The 24,064-nt window shown below is 47.1% G+C and overlaps 1 long non-coding RNA gene across 1 annotated transcript; it reads left to right on the plus strand.

The window, feature by feature from the left end:
• Positions 1–24,064, plus strand: LOC110261732. The gene is made up of 5 exons (XR_002346202.1): positions 1–291; positions 14,059–14,292; positions 15,135–15,206; positions 22,418–22,565; positions 23,794–24,064. It is a non-coding gene; the product is annotated as an uncharacterized LOC110261732 (long non-coding RNA).

The following is a 24,064-nucleotide window of genomic DNA, read 5'->3' on the forward strand; positions in this document are numbered from 1 at the left end:
CTTTTCTGTTTCATATTTTGGATATTTAAGATTTCATTTGGAAAAGAATTTTCACGGCTTCAAAACCAATTTAGCCTTGTCTTCCCCGGTGGTCTCGTGGGTAGGACTGAGCGCGTTCATGGCTGCAGCCCGGGTTCCATTCCCCGTCTAGGAACTCAGATCCCACATCAAGACGCAGCAGGGTGCAGCCAAAAAAAAAAAGACAAAAACAATCTAGCATCGGCTGATGTCTTAGGGAGGAAGAGCAGAGGATGAGACGTGGAGTATGGAAGATCTGCCTTTGAGACCGAGGTTTGTGTAACGGTCACGGCTGGGCTTTGGTTTCCTGATCTCCAGATCAGCCTGGGGGGGTGGGATTCAGATTTGGGGGATGGGTTTTGGGGGTCAGTTCTGAAGGACACAAGGTGGATTGAGTGCCTGTCCTGCCTCCCTTGCTGGGCCAGGCCTATTGATCTTTTGGTTCTGGACAGCACTTTGCTCTTTGCCAAAGGGTGTTCAGGAAATGGGTCGGTGGGCATCTGAGCTGGTCCTCTGGCTGCTTTCCTCCACGCCAGAAGGGAGGCAGTCCTTGACCCATCCCTGCTTCTCCAAGCCCTGTCTCTCTCTCACTCTCCTTCTGTCTCTCTCTGCCACCAAGAAAGAAATGCTGACAAGTAGGGATGGGGGAAAAAAAAAAAAAAAAGCCGCACTTGTAAAACTTTCCCTCATCTTGGGGAATTTACTTTGAAATTTGTGCCGGCTAGCATAATTAGTAAACTTGCTCTTAATAGTGTTTCGAAGACGTCATTTTTTCACACCTTCCCTGACTTTGACACTGCGGCTTTTGAAACTTCATTTTGCACTGTGCTTCATTGTTCTTTAATCTGCTACACTCTGCATTGAGGATCACGGAAATTTCGCACTTACTATGTCAATAACATCTGGCAAAATTGCCACCTATTAAGAGTAAGTGTTCTTTTTTCTCCGGTGAGAAATGTGATGGTGTATTATATTGGTTTCCCTTGAGAGGCTAAAGAGACAATTTTAAAGCAGACAAATGCATTAAAGAAATAACCTGAACTCTAAGAAAAGGTTACAGAAAGTCAGAAACTTTTTTTTTTCCTTTTTCTTCTTCGGGGTTTATTTATTTATTTATGGGGGGGAGGGGTGCAAGCAGCTGCTACATGGGGCGAGGGTGGGTTTTTACTGCAGGGACGCTTCCTCTTAGATGTTTCCTCTAAGGTGTGGGGGGCGGGGGTTCCTTCCCAGCTCCTACTCTATAAATTGGAGACCGTTTGCACCCACGCCTTTGCAGGACAGGCCAGCTAATTGTTCCAGGATCCCAGACATCGGGGCTGCCGTGAAAGAGCAATGCGGGGTTACCTGGTTTAGCTCCACCACCCACTAGCTATGTGTTGTCAGGCAAGTGGCTGAATCTTAGGACCCTCAGTCTCCTCTTCTGGGTGATGGAGCTCAACCTGCCTGCCTTTCGGTGACAGCCTGAAGGTCACTGGAATGTCTCGGGGTCCTGGATATAGCAGCCAGCAGGTCAGTGATATCTGGTACTGTTGTGACTACTTAGCATCTTTAAAACTCTGTAGGTGGTTGTTTCTTTAATGTCCAAGCCATTGGGATCTGCGGATACGGTGAGCCATAAATCCGAATCCCCAAATGACGCGTCCAAATGTCCCAGTGCGACTGGAGTGGGGAGGGGACTCTGTCTCCTCTCTGCAGCCTCTGCTCATCATCCCAGTAGAGGGCTATCAAAGGCAGAGCAACCCCGTCTTCTCTCAGCTGTTCATCGGGAACACAGGGTGAGGGAGAGCCTGGCACAGACCCCGTGCCCCCAGCAACGTGACATTCTTGGGGGCTGGACCAGGCCCAGTTGCCTGTCTGTTTCTTGGTCCAGGACTGGCTGGTGTGGCCTGGGCACAGAGATAGGTCTGTGCTGATGAAATAGGGACACCATAGTGACAGTGGCTGGGCAGTACTAGGTGCTTGGATGCCTAGGGCCCTGTTCTCACTTATTGATGCTCAAACAGCCCTGGGAAGTAGTATTCCTGTTGTCCCATCGCATAGCTAGGGAAACAGAGTCACGGAACAGCTGGGAAATTTTCCCAAACTTTGTGCATCAGTTTCAGGATAAAGTTCCCTCTCCCTGGTCTGAGGTTCAAGGCTCACAACCTGCTCCCTGTCTCTTTCAGACCCCAAATCCCATCATTTCCCCGTTTGCCCCTGTAATCCGAGCAGTTCCCTGAAAACCCAAGGTTTCCACCTGCCTGGCTCTCACGTATGCGTGTGCAGTTCTCCTCTGCCTGGAATCCTTTCCTGGAATCCTCCGCTGCCTGACTCGTTCATTCATTTCTCCAGTGAAGAAGATGCTGAGACACAGGGGCCTGTTAATTAACCTCTGGACACCTCAATGTCCCCATCGCCCGATTACCTTCTGTGGAAGAGCAAAGCCAATAGCGTAGCCTAAATGTCTGTGAAGTTTCCTAGGACTTGACACATCAGAAGCCACAAAACCAGCAGCCCCTGAGCCACAAAAGGACCACAGATCCGTGTGGCCAAACCCTCATAGGGTATTAAAGAAAACTGAATCAGTTGCTGACATATCCAAGTTGGGAGATTGCATAAGATGAATGTAGGTCTCTCATTTCTATTGAATAAACAGAGAGCTTTGGCTGCCCTGAGCCCACATGCACGTGCGGAAACCACTGGCCCTGCCCTTAGAGGGGTGTGCACTCTGCAGGTTGCCACCGCCCACCACCTGCCCCCGGCACCTCTCATCCGGCCTCTCTACTCATTGGAGATACTGATCTGGCCCCTGGAGACGAGCCTTGCAAATAGTTACTTAAATCTCCTAAGTGATCATTTCTTAATTGTGCTGCATGTTGAGCACACTGGTCTGGTGCCAGGTCTGTGCTTGATGCCGGGTACTCAGAAGCAGGTGAGCTCAGTCCTCGAGACTTCTTTCCACTGCGACTTCTTCCAGGAAGTCCTCCTTGATACACCTGTGACTTTACCGGCAGCCCAGGCCGGGTCCTCCTGGAGCCAGAGGTTTAACCTATCTTTAGAGTCATCACTCCAGCAGAAATGGTCATGTCATTTGTCAGTTTCTCACAGCAGCCGTACAGTCCTCAGTCATAGGTTCTGTATCTTATGTGTCTTTGAATTCCCAGCCCTTCCATCAGGGCCTGATGGAGAGGCGGGCCTCTGGGCTCCCTTATCTCAGACTGGATGGAAGACCCCGTGAACAAAACCCCAGACGGAATGCCCAGACCCTGTACTGCTCATCTTTGAACCAAGAAGGCTGAGCTAGTTATGTCTTAAGCTGCTTGCTGCTCGAAAATTCCAAGTCCCCTTTGAAAAACATCAATATTTAGATGACTGTATTTTCTTTCCAAATGCCCACAATATTTTATGTCCTGATAATATTTACGGGTTGTCCCGAGAGATAACTAATTGGAGTTGCCATCAAGCTCACGGGGAAAACGTATGGAGGATTGTCTCTCATTACTCACTCGGGAAGGTAATAGCTCACTCCCCAAACTTATATGCTGTGACTCAGAGAAGGCTGAGATGGTGCGGGGAGGAGAAACGTCCCCGCTGTCACCCTGGTCTTTCTCTCGCATTTACCACTTGGACAGAGCCATTTGCATCTGAATTGAACCTGCATTAAAATTTCGAGTTTATGTACTGCCGGTTATAAACAAAGAGAGTCCAGAAGAAGGCGGCGGGACTTCGGAAACTGATACCCCTCATTTTCCGAGGGCTGCCTTCTTCCTCCACAGCCTCACGGTTCAGAGGTCGCCCGGCTCTGGAGGCCAAGGGCACATCCTCTGGGAGGTGCGGGTCTGGCGCGTCTGTCAGAAGCAAATGCAGAATTACTGGGCTCCTATCCTTCCTCCTCCGGTTTCTTTCTGAAGTCACAGCCCCCCTCTCCAATTTTCATCTTGTTCTTTTACCTTCCATGAATCTTTCTAAGCGTCTCGTCGGGGGCGGGAAATCAAATGTAAAGTGCTCTGTTGAAGTCGTTTTTTAATTCTGTCTCCCCCCCCACCCCACCCCCCGACTTCCTCTCTCTGAGAGCAGGGACTCCGTCTCACTTGCTTTCATTTTCCCAGTGCGTCTAGCAGAGTGTGCCAGTGTGATCCAAGAAAGAAAGGAGGAAGGATGGAATGATGGAAAATTGACCTTGGCCACTCCCGGGGTCTGAGGCAGCCAAGCACAGGGCGACTCGTACCTTGCCTGTGACTGCATTTAATCGTCCTAACACCACGTAGCAGATCTTCTTGTCGTTGTTGTTATTTTATAGGTAGGGAAACTGAAGTGCAGAGAAGGGAAGTGATTTTTCCCAAGGTCAGTGAGAGGGCGTTGGGATTCCATCTCAGGAAGAGGAATCAGTGTTCATTATAAAAATGTTAGAATGCCATGGTGTGTGTGAATGTGTGCGTGCGTCTGTCTGTCTGTCTTTCTAGAGAATGGGTCATAACTCGAAAGGGATAAAGCCAGGATCTCTCTGATTCCAAAGCCAACTATGTCATGGAACTGCTTACTTTCTATGTGGCCCTCGGGGAGTGCACACCTTAAGGGCTGGCAAAGGCCACATCCAGGGCACTGTAGTGCGGGGACCTTGTGTGATGTGGTTCGCTGTGATTCCGAGAGTCACATGTACTGATACTTGATTCTCAGGTGTTCCATTATCTGCTGACCTTTCCCCTAAACACCTTCTAAGATCGATCACGGTCTGGGCTCTGGCACTTGCGGGACAGGCTGGACTCTCCTTCAGCCTAGAAATGCTTACTGTCAACCTGTCCAGCTCCCGTGGGAGGGGATGGAAGGGGAAAAATTGAAACAATTATTTATATGTGGAGATGCAAGACCCCTCTGGCCTCAAACATAAAACTTTCACAAAGGGGCTCTTGGCTACGAGAGAAGGTTCTGCATCACTCCAGGTGCTGAGGATTGTGTGGGAGGCAGAGTTCCAAGTTCCAAGATGCCCCCTCCGCCGCCCCGCCTCCGTTCTTCCCCTAGTGTACACACCTCTCATAATCCTGTCCTCTTGAATGGGATGGAACCTATGACTATGACGGATGTCCGTCCCTTCCATGGTCAGGCTACATGGCCAAGGTGAAGGGATTTGGCAGCTGTAATTGAGGTTCCCAATCAGTTGATTTTGAATTAGTCAAAAGAGAAATTATCCTGGGTGGGCCGGACCTGGTCAGGTGAGCTTTCAAAGGCAGAGAGATTCTCCTGTGGATGTATTTCTATATTGTGATCGGGACCAGGGAAGAGGGCATGTGACAAAGATACACAAACACAGGCATTCTGCCAACTCCCAGTGAGCGTGGAAGAGGATGCTGAGCATGAGCAGAGATGGTAGCTCTGACGACATCCTGATTTCAGCTTGTCGAGCCTGAGAAAAGGACCTAGCTAGCTGATACCTAGATGCCTGAGCTGGGGAAGCTGTGAGTTTTTTTTTTTTTAATTACATTGTTTTAAGCCTCTAAGTGTGTAATTTGTTACATACCAGCACAGAAGTAATTCAGGGATGTATCAGTTAGCACTTGCTAAAATAATGCTGTGTAACAAGCAACCACAAAACCTTATGATTTACAACAATGAGTATTTACTGGTCATGCATCTGTTGACTGGGACGGCCCTACTTCTTTCCTCCAGGACACATATAGCTCTCTCTTGGTAGCAGCAGCAGACTAAAATGACAAATGGAGACACTCAAGGTCCCTAGGGCCCAGGCTCAGAATGGACATGGTGTCACTTCTGCTCATACAGTATTGGCCAAAACAAGTATGACGGCCAAGACTAAATTCAAAGGCAGAGAAATCCGTCCTACCCTTGAGGAGGCAGGGAAGGAGAAGGGTAAAGAATTGCAGCCAACAATGCAATCGAGCACAGCAAAGAAGTGGCACTGGTGACAGATACATTTATTGGTGATGATAAACAAGGCCAATGGCCCCTGGACTTGTCCACTCAAACACTAAAGATGATGGGTACTGCATTTTATTAAGATAGGATTCAGTTAACACCAGGGCAACTCGCCCAGACGACAGTGCCCTCCACCTCCCTGATAATCGAATTCTTATTTATCATCAAATGTGGGAGTTTGACTTTTAAGGAGCATGGCTGTCAGGCCATTTCCTTGATTTGCATAGCATGCCCAGCGTGCTGGCCATCCAGTGTGGATGCTTCACTCAGGGAGAAAGCTTTGGCTGCTCTCCAAATTCTAGGAGGCTACAGATCAAAGACCACATCTCAGCCTCTCTTCTGATGTCTTAGGATGAGGACAGACAGGTTCAGGGCGGCTCCTCTAAATGACATCGTTGTGGAAGCATGATGGCATTCATTCATTCACTTGAGGAAATATTTACTGAACACATGGTGTGTGTCGGGCAGTAAACCGGACCCTGCGGATGGAGGGGCAAATAGGGCATCATCGCTGTCCTTGAGGGATTACCCTCTGAGAAGGAAGCTGGTCTTTGAAAAGTCCATCATGATACAGCATGGTAGACACCAGAGGGCTATGGGCTAGGTCCTGGGACCACTCGAAGAAGGAAGGGGATTGGTCAGGAAGGGGATGGGTTAGCATATTCCTGGACATACACTTGATCTGGTTTTGGAAGATGAGGGACATCTCCATGGGAGGCAATGGGACTGTCTGGACCAGTGAAGGAAGCCATGTCTAAGGATGCTCTTCATGTTTTGGAAATCATAGATCTTGAAGCGTCTGTTGAAAACTGGAGCTCCTCTCCCAGGACCCAGGATGCTTATAAGCCTGAGAACACTGATGTCTACAACTTCAGAGCATTTCTCAACCTGTCAGCAAGGGGGTTCTCTTGAAAGATGCTCTAGGAGTTTCCATTCCTTCTGTATTCTTGTCAGGAGAACCTCACCTTGTCATCCTGCCACCTCCTGATTGGCTAGGATGCTAGCTCAAGTGCCAGGTATTCCCAGGGGCCTCAAGGGTGAGGCAGGGTTCCCTCCAAAGTCTCTAGGCCCAGGCATGTCAGCTGGTGAGATGCAGGGGAGACTGACTCTGTGTCACCTCCCGAGAGCCCTGAGGTTGGAGCTCCAAGCACTAACTCGGGGGATGCAGTGGAATGTCAGTCACAGGGCCCTTCACTTGTAGCCTGCCATATCTTCTCTTAATTTGTCGGAGTATCTCTCTGCATGTCTGACTGCTGATGGCTCAGTTTCTGCCAAGCAGGAGAGAAGAGCCGGGAATGAACCCCGAACTTGGTCAGGAGGCAGGAGCTTCATTGAACAGCCCTCTGTAGACTCCCGACAGCAGGCCCAGCACCTGCGAGGTTCCGCCAAAGGCATGGGAGCAGCTTGCTGATCTAAATCCGCCCTGGAGGGTACCCTCAGCATCCCTCGGCTAAATGGCTGGGATATAGCCACTGGACTTTTTGATTCTCTGTAGCACAGAAGCAGTTGGGCTAACCATCAACAGCAACCACAGACAAGAATTGATAAAGGCGACCACAAAACAAAGAAAAGAGGTGTTCCCACGGTGGCTCAGTGGGTTAAGAACCCATCTAGTATCCATGAGGATGCAGGTTCCATCCCTGGCCCGGGAGCTTTCCATATGCCACGGGCTTGGGCTTAAAAAGGAAACACACAGAGAAGAGAAATTCGACATCACGAGCTTCTTTTGCCTTAAGGCTTGTGTGCTGGCTGCCCCTAGCCGGCAACTCTGACCCTTGACCTCACTTGCCAGGATCCTTCTTGGTGCCAGGATCTCTCCATCACTGGAACTAAATTCATCCCAAATGTCCAACAACCAACTCCTCCAAACCACCCTGCCTCACTCCCCCTTCTCTAGGTCCTTGGCAGTGTGCACACAGACTGGCATAGACTGAATGCCTGCCCCTCTCTGATTGGATACACTGGAGGACTGATCATGTGCTTGGCTGCTCATCCATCATTGGACGCTTCACTCCAGGGCAAGGACTGAGTGAGACTCACTGACCCCGGATCCTCAGGACCCCACAGAGGGCCTGAAACTTACCATGTGCCCTGTGACATGTAGAATTGTGTGTCCTCAGGTTCTCACACCCCAGGAGCTCAGGATGGGGAGAAACACAGTCTTTACAGGGGCGATGAAGGTAGCAGGAGGCTCTTTGGGTGAACACTAGTCCAACAGGCCTCCCGTCCTTGTAAGAAGAACAAAGTTGGGAATTCGAGCGTGGCTCCATGGGTTAAGGATCTGGCGTTGTCACTGCTGTGGTGCATGCGTTTGATCCTGGGCCCAGGAATTTCTCCACACCGTGGGCAGGGCCCACAAGGATTTAGAAAAAAAGGAAATTTAAGCACAGACACATAAAGAGGAAAGACGATGTGAAGATACAGGAAGAAGATGGCCATACACAAACCGAGGCGAGAGCCCTCGGAAGGAAAAAGGAACCAACTTCTGCCCCTGTGGGCCCCCCGTGCCCCCTGCGCCTCCCCCCCTCCCCTGCTACCTCCCACCCCGAGGGGCCCAACATTCTCATCTTGGACTTCTGGCTTCCAGAACTGTGAGAAAATAAACTCTTGTTGTTGAAGCCCCTCAGTGTGTGGTACTTTGTGGCTGGCCTCGCAGACTAATACAGGTGCGTTTTTGATATAAAAGAGCCCCCGCCTGCCTGGGGGCACTTGATCAGGGGAGGGAGAGATAGGGCCGTGTTCGGAGTGAGCACCGACTCAGGGCTGCGGGCCCCATGCGATGGTTTTACATCAGGATCTTCTTGGAAGTTATTTCTTTCATTTCCCAGAGGAGGAAACGGAGTGAGCACGATGGAGCAACGTCTCCAGGCCCCCGGGGGACCTGCCTAGCTCTCTCCCAGCGCCACCCTCCTCTGGGCTGCTGTTTCTTAACCTCGATTCCTGGGGAGTTTTCAAGGGCAGCTCAAGATTATCATGCCCCAAAGGGAACCGTGTTGGTCTGAATGTTTGTCTATGCTGCCTCTCACCTCCTGCTTCTCCTGCTGCCGTAAATGGGCTCTCCATCAGCCTCGCATCCTTTCACGGCAGAGTCCTCATCTTTGGTCCAGGCTACCAGCCCCACTTACCTGGGCTCCAGGGTATCTCTGCCACTTGCCCATCCCTTTTTCATACCACAGTGATGCTTTCAGAGCACAAATCAGGTTAAGTCCTTTCCCTGATCAAATAAAACTGTTCATCCCACAGATTCTTCCTGATCATCTCTCATCTGTCCTGTCCCATAGCCCTCTTCAGCCTGTTGCCACCAGCCACTCCCGTTCTCTCTCCTTTCCCTGCCTCATTTCTTTAGGAGCTGTCTTGCAATCTGATGCCCTCCTCACCCTTCAGTGTAATTTCCTTTCGGAATTTACACCAATCTGTCGTTTCGGAATGAGAAAGACTTTTCAAGGATGACACAAAATCCAGAAGCCATCAAGGGAAAGATGGATACATTTTATTTTTTATACATTTAAAACTTCTGTTTGCCATCACGTGTGTTATGTATCTTAGACTAATGCCCTCAATATATAAAGAGCTCCTGCAAATCATTAATATAGAAAAAAAAGTCCTGTGAAAAATAAAGTTAGCAGACAATTTTTTAAAAAAGGAAATGCATGTGATTATTTAATCTAGTTTCTCAACTTGTTCATAATAAAATGCAAAATTCAAATATGAATAGGGAGAAGAGCTGTGCGTACATAATCCGTGTGAGTGGTAGATCCACAGATCCTCTTGGCAGGACAAGTTGTTTGTGTGTATCGGTCTTAACTGGATTCATATTCTTCAAGCTGGAAGTTCCACTTTAACAAAATAGCTTTCAGATGCATTGACACATATTTACAAAAGTGCCCTCTTTGTGGCTTTGTTTAGGGTAGCAATTGATGGGAAACAATCCAACTTAGATTTGAAGATTAAATAAAATATAAAACATCTTTATAATGCAATATCACACAGCCATTAAAAAGAAAGAAGCAGGAGTTCCCTTCGTGGCTCAGAGGATAACAAACCCGACTAGGATCCATAAGGATGTGGGTTCAATCCCTGGCCTTGCTCAGCGGGTTAAGGATCTGGTGTTGCTGTGACCTGTGGTGTAGGTTGCAGACCTGGCTGGGATCCTGTGTTGTTGTACCTATGGTGTAGGCCGACAGCTACAGCTTGAATTCGACCCCTAGCTTGAGAACATTCATATGCTGTGGGCACGGCCCTAAAAAGACCAAAAAAAGAAAGAAGCAAATCTATATATCTGTTGATATCAAATGCCCAGTATGCTATCATTTGTCATAAGGAAGAGCTATTGCTTTTTGGAGGAAAAAAGGTAGAGATAAGGGGAGATGTTGCTTTGGTACAGATGATTTTTAACAGTACATGTGACTTATTTAAAAAATTAAAATTGCTGGAGTTTCCGTCGTGGCTCAGTGGTTAACGAATCCGACAAGGAACCATGAGGTTGCAGGTTCAATCCCTGGCCTTGATCAGTGGGTTAAGGATCCGGCGTTGCCGTGAGCTGTGGTGGGGGGTCGCAGATGCGACTCGGATCCCCCCGTTGCTGTGGCTGTGGTGTAGGCCGGCGGCTCCAGCTCCAATTAGACCCCTAGCCTGGGAACTGCCATATGCTGTGGGAGCGGCCCAAGAAATGGCCAAAAAAAAAAAGACAAATAAATAAATAATTAATTAATTAAAGTTGGTAATAAATTTATAATAATATATTTAATTACATAAATCTGTATTGGATTTATATGTATACATTTATAGAGAGATAGATAAAGCATACTTCTACGACCACATAGAATAATTTCTAACTATATATTCCGTGTATAATATGGCATAACTAAGGCTATATGATAAACTATGGCTACAATATGATTTGTAACGGTGGCCATAGCATAGTCTTTGTTATGTCATATTACACATGCATGTGCATTAATAAGAATATAAATACATATAAATACCAATGTAAACATTTATAATCCTGCTTTAAACAGATAAAAACTGGAAGGAAATACATGAAAAGTTACGTTTGGTTTTGTTTGACTGGTAAAACTATAGGCAATTTTCATTGCTGATATGCTTGTATATACATGTTTAAAATTTGCATTATGAAACATACCTATTTCTATATAGTTCTCTACTTACCATCCACACAGAACGTCTAGGCTGTTTATTTAGTTTTCTTGTGTTTAGTTTTCTTTCATTATTTCTACCTGTTTCAAAAACCCTCATAAGGGAATTACATCTAATTATGTAAATATAATTACATTATATGCTGGAAAGCACTTCATTATTTCCTCGGGTGCTCCCTCTATGCTGGAATTAGCCACAATTTGCATTACAGCTCCCATTTTACAGATAAGAAAACTGAGGTCCAGGTGAGTTTAGTGAGAGGGTGAGAGGCAGAGCGAGAGGTTCTCGACAAGCCTTATTTTGGACCCATCTCTCTGCGCAGTTTCAGGAAGGGGCAGGGCTCTCATGATCCAGGCCCCTGGCTTCCCCGGCCGTCCACAGACTGGGCCCTGAGGAGCCCATTGTCTAGGGCAGAGCAGGGAGGAGTTCTTCAGTGTGACACTCACACAGGACAATGAAGGATCCTGATGCTTGTTCTTCTCTCTTCTGGACTTCAACAAGGTATTTTTAAAAAACCCGACTGTAGGAGTTCCCTGGTGTCTCAGCAGGTTGAAGATCTGGCGTTGTCACTGCGGGGGTGTGGGTTCCATCCCTAGCCTGGGAATTTCTGCATGCTGAGGGTGTGGCCCCCAAAAATAATAATAATAAAAAAAACCCAACAACACAATCATAAATCAGAAAATGGGTGGATGGGAGTTCCCAATGTGGCTCAGTGGTTAATGAACCCGACTAGCAGCCATGAGGACGTGGGTTCGATCCCTGGCCTTGCTCAGTGGGTTACAGATCTGGCATTGCTGTGGCTGAGGCGTAGGCCGGTGGCTACAGCTCTGATTAAGCCGCTAGCCCGGGAACCTCCATATGCCGCCAGTGCAACCCTAAAAGACAAAAAAAGAAAAAGTGAGAAAGAAAATGAGTGGATGTATTAATCATGAAACACTGGAGGAAACACCACTTTATTTCTCCTCCCTTTGTGGCCCATTTCCCTTTTTTGTAAAAAAAACCTTGGATTTCTGAAACTGGAGCTCTCCATTCCACCTGCGCTGGTTACATTCGGGTGTAAGTCTGAACGTGGGGCTTCTGCCTGTACCCCCCTGAACTGAGGCCTTTGTCTGCATTGTGATAACCTTCCCAAATGCCTCAGGAAGGGGTTACATCATGACCCTCTGAGCATGACGTCCGGTGCTGGTCATCCGGTGCTCAACGCTGTCCCCTGACTTTGCATCCTCTGAGGTCCTGCCTGAGCCCCTCCCTCCATGCCCCAAACACGACCCCTATGGGACCGTTCTGCTCCCAGCACTTCTCCTGTTCTTCCTGAATGGGCCAGGCAGGCTCCCCCCACCCGCTCCCTGATTTTTGAACTCGCTCTTTCCTCTACTTGAATTTCTTTTCCCCTAGAGGGACATGTGACGTCGCTTCTTTGTGTCTTTGCAGAAATGTCACATCTTGTATGAGAGCCTTCTTAACCACTGTACACGGAATACTAACACAGCATCCTGGAAATCCACAAGGTTTCATGTCCCCTGCATGATTCCTTTTTCTCCATGGGGCACAGTGTACATAATCTCCCCTACAACACACACCAGCACCAAAGACCCTTGAGGACAGGGATTTCATCTTTTGTGTTTCCTGCCATCACATACCACTCTGCAGAGAGCTGGATGTGACAACTGATGCAAACCCCCTTATTCATTTTTTTTAATGTTGTGATCGCACCTGGGACATACAGAAGTTCCCAGGCCAGGATTGAAGCTGAGCCTCAGCTGTGGCAACGCTGGATCCTTTTGACCCATGGCACCGGCCCGGAGTTGAACCCACGCCTCTGCAGACCAGAGCCACTGCAGTCAGATTCTTAACCTACCACTCCACAGCAGGAACTCCTTGAAAGCCCTTTCAATTGCCTGGTGCTGTGCTAAGGGGACAGCTTATTTTCACCCTCCCTGCTTCCTCTGACCTCTGAACTCCTGTTGGAATGATCCAGACCGTTTCATTTGGCATTTGAATTATACACTGTCTTGTGTTACCAAGAATTCTAGTTTGATTTATTTACTTGTTGGATAAACACTCCCCCAGCTCCAACTTGGTACCAAGCGCCTCAAAAATCCCAAATGGTTCTTTAAGAGCAGAATAGATACCATGTCAGCTTTTTTTTTCTTTTTCCAAATTTCTCACCTCGTTCCACGGACACTGCAGCTGGAGAGGCAGCCCCTGGCAAAATGGAACAATGACAAAACAAGGGTGATGCACAGTTAGCAAGCTCAACTGGTAGTTAAGTGCTCGTAGGTGAATGAATTAGGAACACGGTTTCTCGGTGCAAATACGCTCCCAGCTTAGTGAAAAGGTTCTTCAGTTTGAGTTTGTTTGGATGAAAACAAGATGGTTCCAAATTTCTGTGTAAATCTGAAACCAGAGAAGTTTCACACTGTTGCACATTTCAAAAAAAAAAAAAAAGTTCTGCTCCTGTTTGGTAAGTACTCCATGTATCTGAAAGGAGGTAAAAAAAAAAATTCCCCTCGTACTTTCCAATTGCAAAATGATGCGCCATCTCCTCTCCAAAGCCATTTTGGTGCCGTGAGTTTGTGAACGTAGACTGGATTCCTGCTATGTGTGCACAACTCTGAGAGGCTGAGAGTCACTTTTGTGACATGTCAGCCTGAGAGACACCATGGAACCTGTCGGAACATTCGCCCCACAAAATGCTCTTTCTTACCCATGTTAGCTGGAACCTTGACGTGAGGCTTCAAATCCAGCCAGGCCTGTGTGAAGCTGGATGTTCTGAGCTGTTTTTCCACACACACACACACACACACACACACACACACACACCTTTATCTGTCATTTTCTGCCTTACCCACATTCTTAAAACCTGGAGGAATGCCATCTTTTTTTTTTCAAAAAGGAAAAAAATTCCAAAGGTTTTCGGTCCTTGAAATTCCTGAAAAATTACAGTCTTTTTCCTCCTCTTTTCTTTTTTAGAACCACGTGTTCCCAGAAATAGGACATGGAGACGTATGGGAACCAGCGCTGCCTGTGGTCCTGAGTGCCACCAGCCTGCCTCGTGGCCACCCCAGGCTGAAAAGGACCAGGGTCTGACCTCCACGTCATGGGAAAATGAAAGCCGGATGCCAGGTTGTGGTGTGGCTCTAACAGGAAGCAGGTGGCCCTTTTGTTGTGCACCTGTGTTCTTTGCTGTCACCAAGGTGGGCCCAGGTAGAGCCGGCTGTGGGAGCCTGGTCCCGGGGTCCTTGGTTTGAGTTGATTACATATTCCAGCGATAGGCTATGATCTGTCATGGTCGAAGGTGGTGGCCTCTGCCAATTTATCCCCCAGGAAAAATTTCAAGGAAACGCTGTAGTCTTGTAGAATCCTTGACTTAATATCTGAGAAAAGGTTTTGTGTTTTTATTTTGTTCGAATGTTTGCTTTAACACTGATATTACCATTGCTTCTAGGAAATTCCTTTGATAAATTTTCTCCTTGGAAATTGTCCTTTTCTTTGCAAGGCCACACCAAGAATGTAACTTTGGCTTATTAATGATGTCTCATGACTCCTGGTTAATTCAACTGCAACGCACTTTTAAAAGCATGGCTTTTTTTTTTTTTTTTTTTCTGGAGTTCCCATTGTGGCTCAGCGGTTAATGAACCTGACTAGGATCCATGAGAACATGGTTCAATCCCTGGCTTCACTCAGTGGGTTAAGGATCTGGTGTTGTGGTGAGCCCTGGTGTAGGTTGCAGATGTGGCTCGGATCTGGCGGTGCTGCGGCTGTGGCATAGGCCAGCAGCTATAGCTCTGATTGGACCCCTAGCCTGGGACTTTCCATATGGGGCAAGTGCTCCCCTCCAAGAAAAAGTAAAAGCTTTTTTGGCATTAATATCTTTTCATGTGTGCTTGTGTCCACATGAGAGCATCTTTCCATCTCAGTGAGAAAAATGAGCATCCCCATAGGATAATACACTCTCACCTTCTTCTCATGCCGCTTCAAATTGTAAGTAAAGAGATATAAATTGGGGGCTAATTATACTCTTGCCAGTTTTCTTATTTTTCCTCCAGAGCGCCTTCGGAATACGGCAGAGATACTGTAACGCCACCTGCCAGGGCTGTGACTCGAACCAGGCAAGTGAGGTAAGCACCTCAAAGGACAAATTTTAAAGAGTGCCCCAAATGCAGTAATCAAGAGAAATTAGCATTTAATATAATGCTTTTTTAAAAATAAAAGCGAATGCACAAAAATCCAGGTTGAACAAAACCCCTACGTTTTAAATGAAGAATCTGGTCCTGCGCCCTGATATTAGAAGAGTGAAATTTCTATGCAGATTTCTGATAACAACCAGCATCTGGGGAAACACCTTGCTGGGGAACTACGATCATGGACTCTTATTTTAGGATAAAAGTTGACAAGCCCAGGGGTAAGTTCTGAAATTCTGAAAATCGAATTCCGCCCTCCTGGCTTTCGAGGTTACAGGATCAGAAGCCTGAGCATTCCTAGCTGAGTCTGTTTTCCAGTTCTGGACAAATACTTTTTATTTCTTAAAGCATCTCGCAGGGGGAGCTAGGGAGTAACACATCGCTGAGAGGAGCTCTTTAGAAAGGGGCTTTTTTGTTGTGGCTGGATTTTGATAGCAACTTTTGAGCGGGGCGCCCCAGAATGGGTGGATGGTTCCTAAAGGTCATTGTCAAGGACGTGGATTCAATTAGTATGCAGATCAGAGCCAGGGAGTTCAAAGGTATTGTTCCAATTCAATCACATTAGCCAGGGCAGAAATGAACAAGCAGCATGACCTTAGTCACCAAGCCTTACCCATTCATCGTGTGTGTGTGCGCGCGCGCGCGCGCGCTCGTGTGCCAGTGTGTGATGTGTAAAGTCTGGCTGACTGTGTTCAGATATATAAAAGCCCCCTCCCATTATATTTGTGAAATATAATATATACCTTTCCTTCCATGTATATTGAGGGATGATTTAACTGAAGGCGAACAAATTGATCCTTTTCTCAATGCATGCCTTCACACATACCCAGACACTTTAAAACTCCTTGGGGGGGAAAAAACTCACTCATATAATGCCAAGGTAAGTTTTTTTCCCCCTTATTCGCAGACAATCCTATTCAAAATGTGCACAATTCTTTCGAGTTCCTGCAAGTGAGGACTTAAAATTCCTCATTCTCCAATACACTCTCTGCAGCCTAAATATACCTTTCAATAGTGTGGTGAGAGCTATCATGGAGATAAATGAGGAGATTTTGAATTTTTAAAGCATCACAGGAAGAATCTCCCCCCCCCCCCTTTCTCAAAGGAAAACCCAATTATTTTTCTGATTTGCCGGTGTTCCACGTTGGGACGTGGGCAAACCAATAGACACGGCGCACTCCCCATGTCCTTCAAAACATACAGCACGAGGAGGCTAGGGACGCAGATGCATAATGTAAATAAGATGCGGGTACCACCTATAATCGTATCTACAGCACACCGGGAGAGATACTTTTCCGGTTTGGGTGGAAAGGAAGACCACATAGGGATTAGCCTCTGACAAAATGTGGCATTTAAACAGGTTCCTCTGTTTTGCAACACTTTGCCCTCCTAGTCGCTGTTGATCTGCGTTCACGTGTAAGTTGGCTGCCTCAATGTGGATACACATTTGCTAAACTCGGCAATGACCTGGGCAGGGAGAGGGTTACCCCAGGAAGCTGGAGGCTGCACAGGGGCAGAATGCCGCCTCCGTATCTTCATTTCCATCTCACATCAAACTCGATTGGTAACTAAGGTTTTCCCTGAATCCAGTCTCTGCCCCCACCCCTGGCCCCGGGAAGACAGTTAATCATCGCGCAGGAAGATGAAAGATGCGCCGGGAAACGCAACTCTTGCTGGCAAAGCTGCACCCCAGGGGGTCATGAATACTCGGGGAGGGACCATGATTCCTCGTTGCAATAACATATTGAGACACTTTCGGTTTTACACTCCCCGTCAAGTAAATACAGGACATCTCACCCATGAAGGGTGATTATCGCTCCTGAAAGGAGGAAACGATTTATTAAAATCTTGTTCCGGGAGAAAAAGAAAGCGAAGAAGCATTATTGATGGAAACAAACAATCTGGGCTTTTCCCTCCGGAAATATATTTCCTCTTAAAACTGTTTTGGCAGTTGGGTTATTATTGTTATGATTATGACTATTATTAATTTTGGTCTGAAATGGACCGTGTTTCCAAAGCGGGGAAAGTAAGTGCAGGTTTCAAAGGAGGCTATTCCCCGGGCGTCTCGTCATATATTTTTAGGAGTACTTTTTAATCTGCGGCGGCAATTAAAGACATTTTAAAAGGTAAATCTGTCGCCCAGTTCCATAAAAAAAAAAAAAAAATCATTCACTGTTCGGTAGTTTATTTGAAAATATTAAGCCCGTGGAAGAAACCAAAAAGCCCCAAACAAAACATGACTGTTATCATCCCAGCATTTACCCAATTATTCGCAGAGCCACCGTTTCTCCATTGTGATGTTCTCCCTGAATTTTGGTCTGAGATAGGCAGTTCCCTCTTTTTTTCCTTTCCTCTAAACAAGGTCATAGGGTTCCCCCCCTCCAAATGAGAATCAGGAGCCCCCCCGTTCCAAGATTAAGTAAGTCCTTACAGTGTTATAAAAGTGAGTGCTTCTTTCCCATAATAAAAGGTGTTTAAAAGGTTCGCTACAGCTTTAAACAGAATTACAATTTACTTCTTTCAAGTGTCCAGGCCATAAATTCTTCTCAATTCCCTCTCTCTCTCCTTGTCGGAATTAATGAGATCAGATCTGATCAGGGCGCTGATGTGTTCAGCGCCAAATCACACAACAGCGCGCGCACCGTAATGGAATTTGCATCTAATGCATACATAAATCAAACATCTTTCTGGACATTTTCATATGCATAATGTCATTTCATCCAGTTCTCTCTGTGCAGAGGGGGAGATTTTTCTCTCTGAGAGAATGACTTTCTTTAATGCTTTCATTTTATTTTCGCTGACTGCAGTCCCGGAGAATGCGCTTGGTCGGAGAATGTTTCGGGGCGCGGCTGACAGTTCCTTTTCCAAGAGGGGTCCTTCACATTTATCATGCCTCTTCCTCGGGGGCTTTGTTATGCAAATGTGGCTGAAATTGATAATTCCAAAGTGCTTCATTTCGGCTCCTCGGCGGTTGGAGATGGTAGATAAAAAGAAACTGACAAGACACACTGATTGCCCTCAATGCATGTAACTCTCTTGCTAACAAGGCTGGATATTGTTAAAAATTCCTATTGTTATGAGGGTGGCGCTCCCATTATGCAGGCCTTGCAAATTTCTGATTTGAATATTAACCCTTTAATCACCTTACCCCCATAGCCCCTCCAAAAAAAAAAAAAAATCAATTGTCATCAAATGGCTTAAGGACCCCAAACATCAAATTATTCTTCTATTATGCTGAACAGCTGGGAGACACTGAAAACACTTCATTAATCATTTGTTCCCAAGGTAAACTTTACATTTATTTTTCAAATGCAAAGAGAGGGGGTTATCTTAAGCAAAGGGGGAGACCCCCAATGCTAATAAGCAAAGAGGGAGCCCTCCCCCAATGCTAATAAGCAAAGAGGGAGCCTGGGCCCCCCCAGGGCTAAGTCAAGATGTTGAGATTGAGTCTCCTTAGGTGTAGACAAAGAGTGGAAGGTTAAGAACTGAGAACCACAGTTTGTAAAAGGAATCTGGCCTTCTCCCCCCACCCCCTTCCTGATTTTTTGAAATATCCGTATTTCTCCTGCTTTTCTGAATAGACCAAAGAAGGCCTCAGGGATGCGATCTTCTGTCACTGAGCTAAGTTTATTTTACCTGTCTGACCGCAAGCAGGGAAAAAAAAATCCGGCATCCACATTCTTCGAAGGGATGCGGAAATCTGAATACCATTTCTAGGGTGGAATTGCAAATTGAGGCAGCTCTGGGCATTAGCATACCAATAAGCTGCTGAGAGCCTACGGGCTTTGTAAGGAGGCGCCTTGGGCTGTAGGCTGAGGTCCGTGGCAGCCATGGGGGCAAAATGCAAGGATGGGTCATTTCTGCTCTAAACCAAGGCCCTGTCCTTCCAATACCAAGATCAGAAACCAGACTCCTGTTACACACACACACACACACACTCACACGTACACATACAATTTCCCTAGAAAGTGATCAGACCCAGTCATAGCTTCCCTGATTGAAAAACAGAAACTTAACAGGAATTGTCTGTCAGCTAATTCACATTCGGCGACTGGAATTTCTCAGCAGCTTTTCCACGATGGCTCTGTCACAAGAGATGTCCCACCAGGTAACAGGCCTGGCTGTTAAACCTCGGAGCCATTGAGGATTTTGGTTTTCTTTTGGAAATGTTGTTAGGTTAGGGAAAGAAGACCTGCAGATTGGTGAGTTATGCTTTATTTATTTTTTTCCCTCTGAAAGAAAGTTCTGGAGCTTGACAGAGAAAAGCATCATGGGGCTAGAATTACCCTGGTGGTGCCCTGCACCCAATGCCCATCAGAGATTGCCAGGCATCAAAGTGTTCATCTTAGTTCTATAGATGCAAAAAATGCTTGCAAATGAAATCGACTTGATTTTTTGCAGAGGGCTACCTGCCGAAGTAGCACACGTGATAGGGAATAACAGACTCTTGCTACTCCTTCCATTAGGACGGGGATGCAGGGCAGGAAGGGGTTTTGCATCGTGACCCCTCTCCTGTGGGCAAGCCCACAGCAAGTTTTAGGCACATGGATGCCCTTGCAGAGGAGCAGAGCCACGACAACAAGGACATGCCCCAGGACCACGCAGCCATGAAGGGACCCAGGACGCACACAGCATAGGCAGGCTCTCAGGAGCCCTCGTCCCTCTCCTTGGCAGCCCTCACCGCATGTCAGACCAGGCAGGACAACAAATTAAACCACCGTCACAGATATCCCTGCCTGGGTCGCTCTCCTGCCCAGACATTTTTGCCATTACCTGCAAACACTAAGCTACATTTTAATGCCTTGTCATTTTGAGTACCAGCACCCTCGTCCCAACTTAAAAATTAAAACTCCCCCGCCCCCAAACATTGTTTACTATGGAAGCAGAATTTGGTAAAGTGATGAAATCAGGAACCATCCTTCCATTTAGAGCATCCGTTGGGCCCACTGACTCGAGCGTCTTTCCTGCTTTAATTACTTGTTTCTGTCAAGTCCTGATATTTATGCTAGCTGTTATTAATATCAGGAGCGCGGCCACGTTTGCGTAATTAAGACTGCAGCCCGCACTCCTGAAACTTAGCGTGAGTCATTAAATCAGCAGGTTATAGTCAAAGTTGCAGTCAAAACAATGCTTATTCATTAATATCTGCTATGCAAATCAGCACCCGATAATCAGAGAGGTGGGTGAGCCTGCACCGAGTCCAGTCCCTGCGTGTCCCCCCGCCCCCAATCAATTGGATTTTCAAAGCTTACACTTTCCGAGGAAAAGAGAAGCCTTATCTTTAGTTGCACAAGAAGCTTTTAGGATGCAAGATTTAAAGATGCGCCTGTGTGCATTTAATGTCTATTTTATTTTCAATTACACTTTGCAGCGGATCTGAATACCTAAAGCTATCTGAAGATTGCATGATAGCGTTGGGCACTTGAAAGCGAGTTTTCCTGAGTCTATTTGATTTGAGAGTATTCTTTGCATCTATAGGCAGAGTGGTTCCCCCCCACCCCAGTTGCTTTTTAATGAGAAAACTTGGTAGTTGGTGTCCATCCCTGCACGGACTACTGCCCAGCAGGCACTGGGTGTAATGACTGAGGCGGGAGGGCGCGGGGGTGGGCACGGGCCTGGGGTGCTCTGCAGGCATCCTGGGGGCCTCGTCGCCTCCCTCTGGATGCGTGGCCTTGGATGCTGCTTTGTGTGCACGGAGGAAAGGTGTAGGAATGTCCTTGCTCGCTGGCATTTAATTTACCAGTTGCCTCTGAGCTGGGGCTTTGGCAGATTCTGCTGGAATCTGAAAGACAGCCTGTCATACCGAGGGCCTGCTGCCGACTCCTGAAATTGAGAAACTTGGCAGATATGCAAACAGTAACTGGGTTTGAGTTGTTTTGATTACAAGTTAAACAGAGAGTCATTGGCAGGGCCAACGTGTATCTGCCGAGGTTCCCACTCTCTCTCCTTTCCTTCTCTTCTTTCTCTCTCTCCCTCTTGGCAAAACGTATGGACCGGCTGGTAATTGCTACAGAATCCGGGAACACCTCGGGAGCTGGGATTTTTCGGGGGATGAGGAGAGAAATGGTCAGTCTCTCCCTTGGGCTTCGTGTTCTGCTGCGTTGGGAAAAGGGTTAACCAATTCACAGGGCCTGGATTGAGAGCCTTCAGCACGTCCAGCATTTCCCCTCTAGGTGGTCGTCGATGACAGAGGCTGGTAGTTCGAAATCTCGCAGGATTTAGAGCTGCGTGGAGGTGTTTCAGCTTTCGGAACTATTTGAGACGGCTTTCTAAAATAAGCCTTGTGTGAAGCGTTCCCCAGGCAAGGAGAGGAACCTGCTGTAGCTGCATTTCACGTCCCCTTGTCAAGTTGGGACTCTCCAGCCACGCCCCCCACCCCCACCCGGTCCGTCCACATTTGGGTCCGTGAACATTTAACTCATGGGGTGGGAGGTCTTGCCTCCACGCTGCCTTATGTGGGGAAAAAAGAAAGAAAAGAAAGAAATCTCCCCTGGCCTGGTTAGGGAAAGGCACCAGCCCCTTCTCCCCCTGCATCTCCCCATCATCAGACGCCTCTGTCCTTTGCAGCCGGGATCTTGCTTGACATCCTATCTTGGCCTGAGCTGCCCTAGCAATTTTAAGGCAAAACCGTGTTGATTCTGGAGAGAGGGCAAGATGACCTCAAATTGTTGCTCCTGCTGTTGTCTCGGGCTGGCTGGCTGGAGGCGGATTTCCCAGCGAGGCTCTTTCACGTGGCAACAAGCACAGTTAATTTCCAGAAATGAGACTCTCCCCGCCACACACAAGTGGAAAGCTGAAACTTTGAAGGCTGAAACAGAGTTCTTGGAAATAGCCCAAATATATCAAATCAGACTTTTTTTTTTTTAATCTACCAATTTGACCGTAAAAAAACTTTATTGAAAAACATTAAAAACAACCACCACCACCACCAACACTGGGCTTAGTGATGTGTCTAAAGAAACCGAGTTCTGAAAGGGCCTCATTTGGACAAAGTTAATTACTGCACAATAATTGCATTTTAAATTCAGTTTCTTTCTAGATGCAGTAAATTGTAAAGCTGGTGATTAGGGAAAAAAGTAAGTTCCTGCGCATACAACTTGTAAATTGCCTTGTCAGACACTGACGTCCCACTCCTTCCTCTCCTCTAGAAGAAATAAAACTTCCTGAGTTGGGAGGAACACAGGCCCTGTGGACCAGGAGCCGCTGGAAGCTTCTGGAGCAGAAGGGCTCAGCCCTGCAAGGGCCACTGAGGCCAGGAGGGTGGCTTCGCAGGAAGAGGAAGGACATTCAGGCTTAGTTGAGTGTCACCTCTTTGTCATTCCCTTTTGCGTGAACTCTGCATGTTAGCTATCATTAAAGCTTCTGTTATTATGTTTAATTTTCATTGTGTTACACGTATAACACAATTTACTACCCTAATCGTGATTAACTGTACAACGCTGTGCTGTCTTGTTACAGTCTTATACAACTATCACCTCCTTCCAAAATTTTTGTTACCCCTCCTGCCCCATAGAAGTTCCGTACCCCACTGAACAACAGCCTCCCATTCCTCTTCTCCTCTGCCTCTGGTAACCTCTGGTGCACTTTTTGTCTTTATGATTTTGCCTTTTCTAGATTTTTCCTGTAAGTGCAGCCATACACTTTTGTCCTTTTGTGTTGGGCTTATGTCACATAGCGTGATGTGTTCAAGGTTCTCCTAGCTGTTGCCTGTATCAGAGCTTCATTCCTTTTGTTTTTAGGGCTGAGGAACCGTCCACTGTTTGGAGAGACCGTATTTTGCTTATCCTTTCATCTGCTGTTGGTCCCTTGGGTTGTTTCCCCCATTGGGCTGTTATGAGTAGTGCTATTATGAACAAGTATCTATTTGCTTTCCTCTTTTCAATCGGCGGGGTGGGGGGGTGTGTGTGTCTGTGTGTGTGTGTGCGGTATGCACCTAGGAGTGGAATCCTTGGGTCATAGGGGAATTCTAGCTTTCACTTTAGGAGGAATGTCCCCGTCTTATGTTTACAAGAGAGGAACCTAGGGCTCCCAGAGGTTAAGGAGCTGGTCTATGACATGTAAGTTGCCCAGCTAGGATTCCAGCTGGCATCTGTCTGAGGTAGAAGCTCAGATTCTTGCCCTCTATCACACATCCTCCTCAAAGGTCCAGGTTCCCTTTTGCCTTCAAGAGGACGCCCGTGGATTTCAAGGTGAGACTTTTACCTGGGAGGCAGCTGTCCTGTGACAGCCGGATCAGTGGGAGGGGAGCTGTGGTCCCCCGGCGTTTCCAGCTCCATTCAGGCAGTCATCTGAACTCACAGAGCCTGTACACAGATAGACCCCGTGCCGGTAGGGTGGTTTTATTAGATACAGCATCTGCCAGGTTTTAAGCAAGTGGTACCGAAAGGCCACCTGGACGTTGTTTAGTTTTGGTAGGGGGCATTCAAGGGACACATGCATACTAGTGAGCCGAAGTGATTTGGGAACGTCCAACTTTTTTTCCATCTTTTCCCCAGTCGCTGACGTTAATCTTTTTTTTCCCAAGGAGCACAAATCCCAGGTGATCCTGGAGAGCATCTCTGGTTCTGTTCTCGTCTGTGTTTCCTACGTGTTGCGCTGGGGACAGCCAGGCACAGTGTTGCGGATCTGTGTGAATGGGCAACTAGAGATCACGCATTTTATCACTCATGTCCAAAGTGCTTAAAAGTTACTTTGCTGATTTAACGTGGAAAGCGTCCAGGTAGATTAATTTTATGGGCTCTTTTTATGGGGGTAACATTTCAAAAGACTGCTTCTGGATGGGTGTCATCAGATTT

This window comes from Sus scrofa, chromosome 7, assembly GCF_000003025.6.
Source record: "Sus scrofa isolate TJ Tabasco breed Duroc chromosome 7, Sscrofa11.1, whole genome shotgun sequence".
NCBI lineage: Eukaryota > Metazoa > Chordata > Mammalia > Artiodactyla > Suidae > Sus > Sus scrofa.